This window comes from Anopheles maculipalpis, assembly GCF_943734695.1.
Source record: "Anopheles maculipalpis chromosome X unlocalized genomic scaffold, idAnoMacuDA_375_x X_unloc_109, whole genome shotgun sequence".
Lineage (NCBI taxonomy): Eukaryota > Metazoa > Arthropoda > Insecta > Diptera > Culicidae > Anopheles > Anopheles maculipalpis.
Window position 1 is genome coordinate 15,001 of NW_026060424.1, and position 8,920 is coordinate 23,920.

An 8,920-nucleotide genomic window follows, 5' to 3' on the forward strand; every position below is an offset into this window, starting at 1 on the left:
TTAATATGATGTCCCTGAACATGCATATAAGTTCGAGTATTGATATTATAAACCTAACAAGAGATGAAGGCAAGTCGATTTGGTTGGTGAGAAACCAAAAATATCACTAAGTTCGGGACTTGGGTACAAACCGAAAGTTAATATGATGTCCCTGAACATGCATATAAGTTCGAGTATTGATATTATAAACCTAACAAGAGATGAAGGCAAGTCGAATTGGTTGGTAAGAAACCAAAAATATCTCTAAGTTCGGGACTTGTGCGCAAACCGAAAGTGAATATGATGTCCCTGAACATGCATATAAGTTCGAGTATTGATATTATAAACCTAACAAGAGATGAAGGCAAGTCGAATTGGTTGGTCCAAAACCAAAAATATCTCTAAGTTCGGGACTTGGGTACAAACCGAAAGTTAAAATGATGTCCCTGAACATGCATATAAGTTCGAGTATTGATATTATAAACCTAACAAGAGATGAAGGCAAGTCGAATTGGTTGGTCCGAAACCAAAAATATCACTAAGTTCGGGACTTGGGTGCAAACCGAAAGTTAAAATGATGTCCCTGAACATGCATATAAGTTCGAGTATTGATATTATAAACCTAACAAGAGATGAAGGCAAGTCGAATTGGTTGGTAAGAAACCAAAAATATCACTGAGTTCGGGACTTGTGCGCAAACCAAAAGTTAATATGATGTCCCTGAACATGCATATAAGTTCGAGCATTGATATTATAAACCTAACAAGAGATGAAGGCAAGTCGATTTGGTTGGTGAGAAACCAAAAATATCACTAAGTTCGGGACTTGGGTACAAACCGAAAGTTAAAATGATGTCCCTGAACATGCATATAAGTTCGAGTATTGATATTATAAACCTAACAAGAGATGAAGGCAAGTCGAATTGGTTGGTAAGAAACCAAAAATATCACTAAGTTCGGGACTTGGGTACAAACCGAAAGTTAAAATGATGTCCCTGAACATGCATATAAGTTCGAGTATTGATATTATAAACCTAACAAGAGATGAAGGCAAGTCGAATTGGTTGGTCCGAAACCAAAAATATCTCTAAGTACGGGACTTGGGCACAAACCAAAACTATATACCAAGTGCCTGAAATGTCTATAAACCACACGAAGAACTCTTCACACACAGGTGCGCCTCATAACCTGGTTCAATGTATAAGACATTGGTTTCGGGGGATTTATTGAGAAGAAAATTTTTTTCTCTAACTTTGAGTAAAACTGTCTCAGAATACATATTTAACCACGAAAAGTGAACACCGACAGTAAATAGCAAAAGTCAACCGACCATCAAAGTTGTATGGCGGTGTAGGAGAAGAAAATCCAAGGTCGTTTAATTTAGGGACGTAAGACACGAAATCAAAATTTTGGTATAAAATCTAAAATAATCATCAGACAGTGGTCATCCAAGGCATATAAGAGTCGTCTAACGATGCTGAATGCAATAAGCAATAGCGACTTTTTAAAGATTTTTTTGGATTTTTGTCAAAATGTACCCTTCACAACTTGGTACAAGTCATAGGACATGGGTACCGGTATGACCGACGGAAGATTTTTGGACAAAAAATTTTTTTGCTCTAACTTTGAGTAAAACGGTCTCAGGATGCATTCTTAATCATGAAAAGTGATCTCCGACGGTAAATAGCAAAAGTCACCCGACCATCAAAGTTGCATGGCGGTGCAGGAGACGAAAATCCAAGGTCGTCTAATGTAGGGACGTAAGACACGAAATCAAAATTTTGGCATAAAAGCTAAAATAATCATCAGACAGTGGTCATCCAAGGCATATAAGAGTCGTCTAACGATGCTGAATGCAATAAGCAATGGAGACTTTTTAATGATTTTTTTGGATTTTTGTCAAAATGTACCCTTCACAACTTGGTACAAGTCATAGGACATGGGTACCGGTATGACCGACGGAAGATTTTTGGACAAAAAATTTTTTTGCTCTAACTTTGAGTAAAACGGTCTCAGGATGCATTATTAATCATGAAAAGTGATCTCCGACAGTAAATAGTGAAAGTTACCCGACCATCAAAGTTGCATGGCGGTGCAGGAGACGAAAATCCAAGGTCGTCTAATGTAGGGACGTAAGACACGAAATCAAAATTTTGGCATAAAAGCTAAAATAATCATCAGACAGTGGTCATCCAAGGCATATAAGAGTCGTCTAACGATGCTGAATGCAATAAGCAATAGCGACTTTTTAAAGATTTTTTTGGATTTTTGTCAAAATGTACCCTTCACAACTTGGTACAAGTCATAGGACATGGGTACCGGTATGACCGACGGAAGATTTTTGGACAAAAAATTTTTTTGCTCTAACTTTGAGTAAAACGGTCTCAGGATGCATTCTTAATCATGAAAAGTGATCTCCGACGGTAAATAGCAAAAGTCACCCGACCATCAAAGTTGCATGGCGGTGCAGGCGACGAAAATCCAAGGTCGTCTAATGTAGGGACGTAAGACACGAAATCAAAATTTTGGCATAAAAGCTAAAATAATCATCAGACAGTGGTCATCCAAGGCATATTAGAGTCGTCTAACGATGCGAAATGCAATAAGCAATAGCGACTTTTTAATGATTTTTTTGGATTTTTGTCAAAATTTACCCTTCACAACTTGGTATAAGTCATAGGACATGGGTACCGGTATGACCGACGGAAGATTTTTGGACAAAAAATTTTTTTGCTCTAACTTTGAGTAAAACGGTGTCAGGATGCATTATTAATCATGAAAAGTGATCTCCGACAGTAAATAGCGAAAGTTACCCGACCATCAAAGTTGCATGGCGGTGCAGGAGACGAAAATCCAAGGTCGTCTAATGTAGGGACGTAAGACACGAAATCAAAATTTTGGCATAAAATCTAAAATAATCATCAGACAGTGGTCATCCAAGGCATATTAGAGTCGTCTAACGATGCGAAATGCAATAAGCAATAGCGACTTTTTAATGATTTTTTTGGATTTTTGTCAAAATGTACCCTTCACAACTTGGTACAAGTCATAGGACATGGGTACCGGTATGACCGACGGAAGATTTTTGGACAAAAAATTTTTTTGCTCTAACTTTGAGTAAAACGGTCTCAGGATGCATTATTAATCATGAAAAGTGATCTCCGACAGTAAATAGCGAAAGTTACCCGACCATCAAAGTTGCATGGCGGTGCAGGAGACGAAAATCCAAGGTCGTCTAATGTAGGGACGTAAGACACGAAATCAAAATTTTGGCATAAAAGCTAAAATAATCATCAGACAGTGGTCATCCAAGGCATATTAGAGTCGTCTAACGATGCGAAATGCAATAAGCAATAGCGACTTTTTAATGATTTTTTTGGATTTTTGTCAAAATTTACCCTTCACAACTTGGTATAAGTCATAGGACATGGGTACCGGTATGACCGACGGAAGATTTTTGGACAAAAAATTTTTTTGCTCTAACTTTGAGTAAAACGGTGTCAGGATGCATTATTAATCATGAAAAGTGATCTCCGACAGTAAATAGCGAAAGTTACCCGACCATCAAAGTTGCATGGCGGTGCAGGAGACGAAAATCCAAGGTCGTCTAATGTAGGGACGTAAGACACGAAATCAAAATTTTGGCATAAAATCTAAAATAATCATCAGACAGTGGTCATCCAAGGCATATAAGAGTTGTCTAACGATGCTGAATGCAATAAGCAATAGCGACTTTTTAATGATTTTTTTGGATTTTTGTCAAAATTTACCCTTCACAACTTGGTACAAGTCATAGGACATGGGTACCGGTATGACCGACGGAAGATTTTTGGACAAAAAATTTTTTTGCTCTAACTTTGAGTAAAACGGTCTCAGGATGCATTATTAATCATGAAAAGTGATCTCCGACAGTAAATAGCGAAAGTTACCCGACCATCAAAGTTGCATGGCGGTGCAGGAGACGAAAATCCAAGGTCGTCTAATGTAGGGACGTAAGACACGAAATCAAAATTTTGGCATAAAATCTAAAATAATCATCAGACAGTGGTCATCCAAGGCATATTAGAGTCGTCTAACGATGCGAAATGCAATAAGCAATAGCGACTTTTTAAAGATTTTTTTGGATTTTTGTCAAAATGTACCCTTCACAACTTGGTACAAGTCATAGGACATGGGTACCGGTATGACCGACGGAAGATTTTTGGACAAAAAATTTTTTTGCTCTAACTTTGAGTAAAACGGTGTCAGGATGCATTTTTAAGCATGAAAAGTGATCTCCGACAGTAAATAGCGAAAGTTACCCGACCATCAAAGTTGCATGGCGGTGCAGGAGACGAAAATCCAAGGTCGTCTAATGTAGGGACGTAAGACACGAAATCAAAATTTTGGCATAAAATCTAAAATAATCATCAGACAGTGGTCATCCAAGGCATATTAGAGTCGTCTAACGATGCGAAATGCAATAAGCAATAGCGACTTTTTAATGATTTTTTTGGATTTTTGTCAAAATGTACCCTTCACAACTTGGTACAAGTCATAGGACATGGGTACCGGTATGACCGACGGAAGATTTTTGGACAAAAAATTTTTTTGCTCTAACTTTGAGTAAAACGGTCTCAGGATGCATTATTAATCATGAAAAGTGATCTCCGACAGTAAATAGCGAAAGTTACCCGACCATCAAAGTTGCATGGCGGTGCAGGAGACGAAAATCCAAGGTCGTCTAATGTAGGGACGTAAGACACGAAATCAAAATTTTGGCATAAAATCTAAAATAATCATCAGACAGTGGTCATCCAAGGCATATTAGAGTCGTCTAACGATGCGAAATGCAATAAGCAATAGCGACTTTTTAATGATTTTTTTGGATTTTTGTCAAAATGTACCCTTCACAACTTGGTACAAGTCATAGGACATGGGTACCGGTATGACCGACGGAAGATTTTTGGACAAAAAAATTTTTTGCTCTAACTTTGAGTAAAACGGTCTCAGGATGCATTATTAATCATGAAAAGTGATCTCCGACAGTAAATAGTGAAAGTTACCCGACCATCAAAGTTGCATGGCGGTGCAGGAGACGAAAATCCAAGGTCGTCTAATGTAGGGACGTAAGACACGAAATCAAAATTTTGGCATAAAAGCTAAAATAATCATCAGACAGTGGTCATCCAAGGCATATAAGAGTCGTCTAACGATGCTGAATGCAATAAGCAATAGCGACTTTTTAAAGATTTTTTTGGATTTTTGTCAAAATGTACCCTTCACAACTTGGTACAAGTCATAGGACATGGGTACCGGTATGACCGACGGAAGATTTTTGGACAAAAAATTTTTTTGCTCTAACTTTGAGTAAAACGGTCTCAGGATGCATTATTAATCATGAAAAGTGATCTCCGACAGTAAATAGCGAAAGTTACCCGACCATCAAAGTTGCATGGCGGTGCAGGAGACGAAAATCCAAGGTCGTCTAATGTAGGGACGTAAGACACGAAATCAAAATTTTGGCATAAAATCTAAAATAATCATCAGACAGTGGTCATCCAAGGCATATTAGAGTCGTCTAACGATGCGAAATGCAATAAGCAATAGCGACTTTTTAAAGATTTTTTTGGATTTTTGTCAAAATGTACCCTTCACAACTTGGTACAAGTCATAGGACATGGGTACCGGTATGACCGACGGAAGATTTTTGGACAAAAAATTTTTTTGCTCTAACTTTGAGTAAAACGGTCTCAGGATGCATTATTAATCATGAAAAGTGATCTCCGACAGTAAATAGCGAAAGTTACCCGACCATCAAAGTTGCATGGCGGTGCAGGAGACGAAAATCCAAGGTCGTCTAATGTAGGGACGTAAGACACGAAATCAAAATTTTGGCATAAAAGCTAAAATAATCATCAGACAGTGGTCATCCAAGGCATATAAGAGTCGTCTAACGATGCTGAATGCAATAAGCAATAGCGACTTTTTAAAGATTTTTTTGGATTTTTGTCAAAATTTACCCTTCACAACTTGGTACAAGTCATAGGACATGGGTACCGGTATGACCGACGGAAGATTTTTGGACAAAAAATTTTTTGCTCTAACTTTGAGTAAAACGGTCTCAGGATGCATTATTAATCATGAAAAGTGATCTCCGACAGTAAATAGCGAAAGTTACCCGACCATCAAAGTTGCATGGCGGTGCAGGAGACGAAAATCCAAGGTCGTCTAATGTAGGGACGTAAGACACGAAATCAAAATTTTGGCATAAAAGCTAAAATAATCATCAGACAGTGGTCATCCAAGGCATATAAGAGTCGTCTAACGATGCTGAATGCAATAAGCAATAGCGACTTTTTAATGATTTTTTTGGATTTTTGTCAAAATGTACCCTTCACAACTTGGTACAAGTCATAGGACATGGGTACCGGTATGACCGACGGAAGATTTTTGGACAAAAAATTTTTTTGCTCTAACTTTGAGTAAAACGGTCTCAGGATGCATTATTATCATGAAAAGTGATCTCCGACAGTAAATAGCGAAAGTTACCCGACCATCAAAGTTGCATGGCGGTGCAGGAGACGAAAATCCAAGTCGTCTAATGTAGGGACGTAAGACACGAAATCAAAATTTTGGCATAAAAGCTAAAATAATCATCAGACAGTGGTCATCCAAGGCATATTAGAGTCGTCTAACGATGCTGAATGCAATAAGCAATAGCGACTTTTTAATGATTTTTTTGGATTTTTGTCAAAATGTACCCTTCACAACTTGGTACAAGTCATAGGACATGGGTACCGGTATGACCGACGGAAGATTTTTGGACAAAAAATTTTTTTGCTCTAACTTTGAGTAAAACGGTGTCAGGATGCATTTTTAAGCATGAAAAGTGATCTCCGACAGTAAATAGCGAAAGTTACCCGACCATCAAAGTTGCATGGCGGTGCAGGAGACGAAAATCCAAGGTCGTCTAATGTAGGGACGTAAGACACGAAATCAAAATTTTGGCATAAAAGCTAAAATAATCATCAGACAGTGGTCATCCAAGGCATATTAGAGTCGTCTAACGATGCTGAATGCAATAAGCAATAGCGACTTTTTAATGATTTTTTTGGATTTTTGTCAAAATTTACCCTTCACAACTTGGTACAAGTCATAGGACATGGGTACCGGTATGACCGACGGAAGATTTTTGGACAAAAAATTTTTTTGCTCTAACTTTGAGTAAAACGGTCTCAGGATGCATTATTAATCATGAAAAGTGATCTCCGACAGTAAATAGCGAAAGTTACCCGACCATCAAAGTTGCATGGCGGTGCAGGAGACGAAAATCCAAGGTCGTCTAATGTAGGGACGTAAGACACGAAATCAAAATTTTGGCATAAAAGCTAAAATAATCATCAGACAGTGGTCATCCAAGGCATATTAGAGTCGTCTAACGATGCGAAATGCAATAAGCAATAGCGACTTTTTAATGATTTTTTTGGATTTTTGTCAAAATTTACCCTTCACAACTTGGTATAAGTCATAGGACATGGGTACCGGTATGACCGACGGAAGATTTTTGGACAAAAAATTTTTTTGCTCTAACTTTGAGTAAAACGGTGTCAGGATGCATTATTAATCATGAAAAGTGATCTCCGACAGTAAATAGCGAAAGTTACCCGACCATCAAAGTTGCATGGCGGTGCAGGAGACGAAAATCCAAGGTCGTCTAATGTAGGGACGTAAGACACGAAATCAAAATTTTGGCATAAAATCTAAAATAATCATCAGACAGTGGTCATCCAAGGCATATAAGAGTTGTCTAACGATGCTGAATGCAATAAGCAATAGCGACTTTTTAATGATTTTTTTGGATTTTTGTCAAAATTTACCCTTCACAACTTGGTACAAGTCATAGGACATGGGTACCGGTATGACCGACGAAGATTTTTGGACAAAAAATTTTTTTGCTCTAACTTTGAGTAAAACGGTCTCAGGATGCATTATTAATCATGAAAAGTGATCTCCGACAGTAAATAGCGAAAGTTACCCGACCATCAAAGTTGCATGGCGGTGCAGGAGACGAAAATCCAAGGTCGTCTAATGTAGGGACGTAAGACACGAAATCAAAATTTTGGCATAAAAGCTAAAATAATCATCAGACAGTGGTCATCCAAGGCATATTAGAGTCGTCTAACGATGCGAAATGCAATAAGCAATAGCGACTTTTTAATGATTTTTTTGGATTTTTGTCAAAATTTACCCTTCACAACTTGGTATAAGTCATAGGACATGGGTACCGGTATGACCGACGGAAGATTTTTGGACAAAAAATTTTTTTGCTCTAACTTTGAGTAAAACGGTGTCAGGATGCATTATTAATCATGAAAAGTGATCTCCGACAGTAAATAGCGAAAGTTACCCGACCATCAAAGTTGCATGGCGGTGCAGGAGACGAAAATCCAAGGTCGTCTAATGTAGGGACGTAAGACACGAAATCAAAATTTTGGCATAAAATCTAAAATAATCATCAGACAGTGGTCATCCAAGGCATATTAGAGTCGTCTAACGATGCGAAATGCAATAAGCAATAGCGACTTTTTAATGATTTTTTTGGATTTTTGTCAAAATGTACCCTTCACAACTTGGTACAAGTCATAGGACATGGGTACCGGTATGACCGACGGAAGATTTTTGGACAAAAAATTTTTTTTGCTCTAACTTTGAGTAAAACGGTGTCAGGATGCATTATTAAATCATGAAAAGTGATCTCCGACAGTAAATAGTGAAAGTTACCCGACCATCAAAGTTGCATGGCGGTGCAGGAGACGAAAATCCAAGGTCGTCTAATGTAGGGACGTAAGACACGAAATCAAAATTTTGGCATAAAATCTAAAATAATCATCAGACAGTGGTCATCCAAGGCATATAAGAGTTGTCTAACGATGCTGAATGCAATAAGCAATAGCGACTTT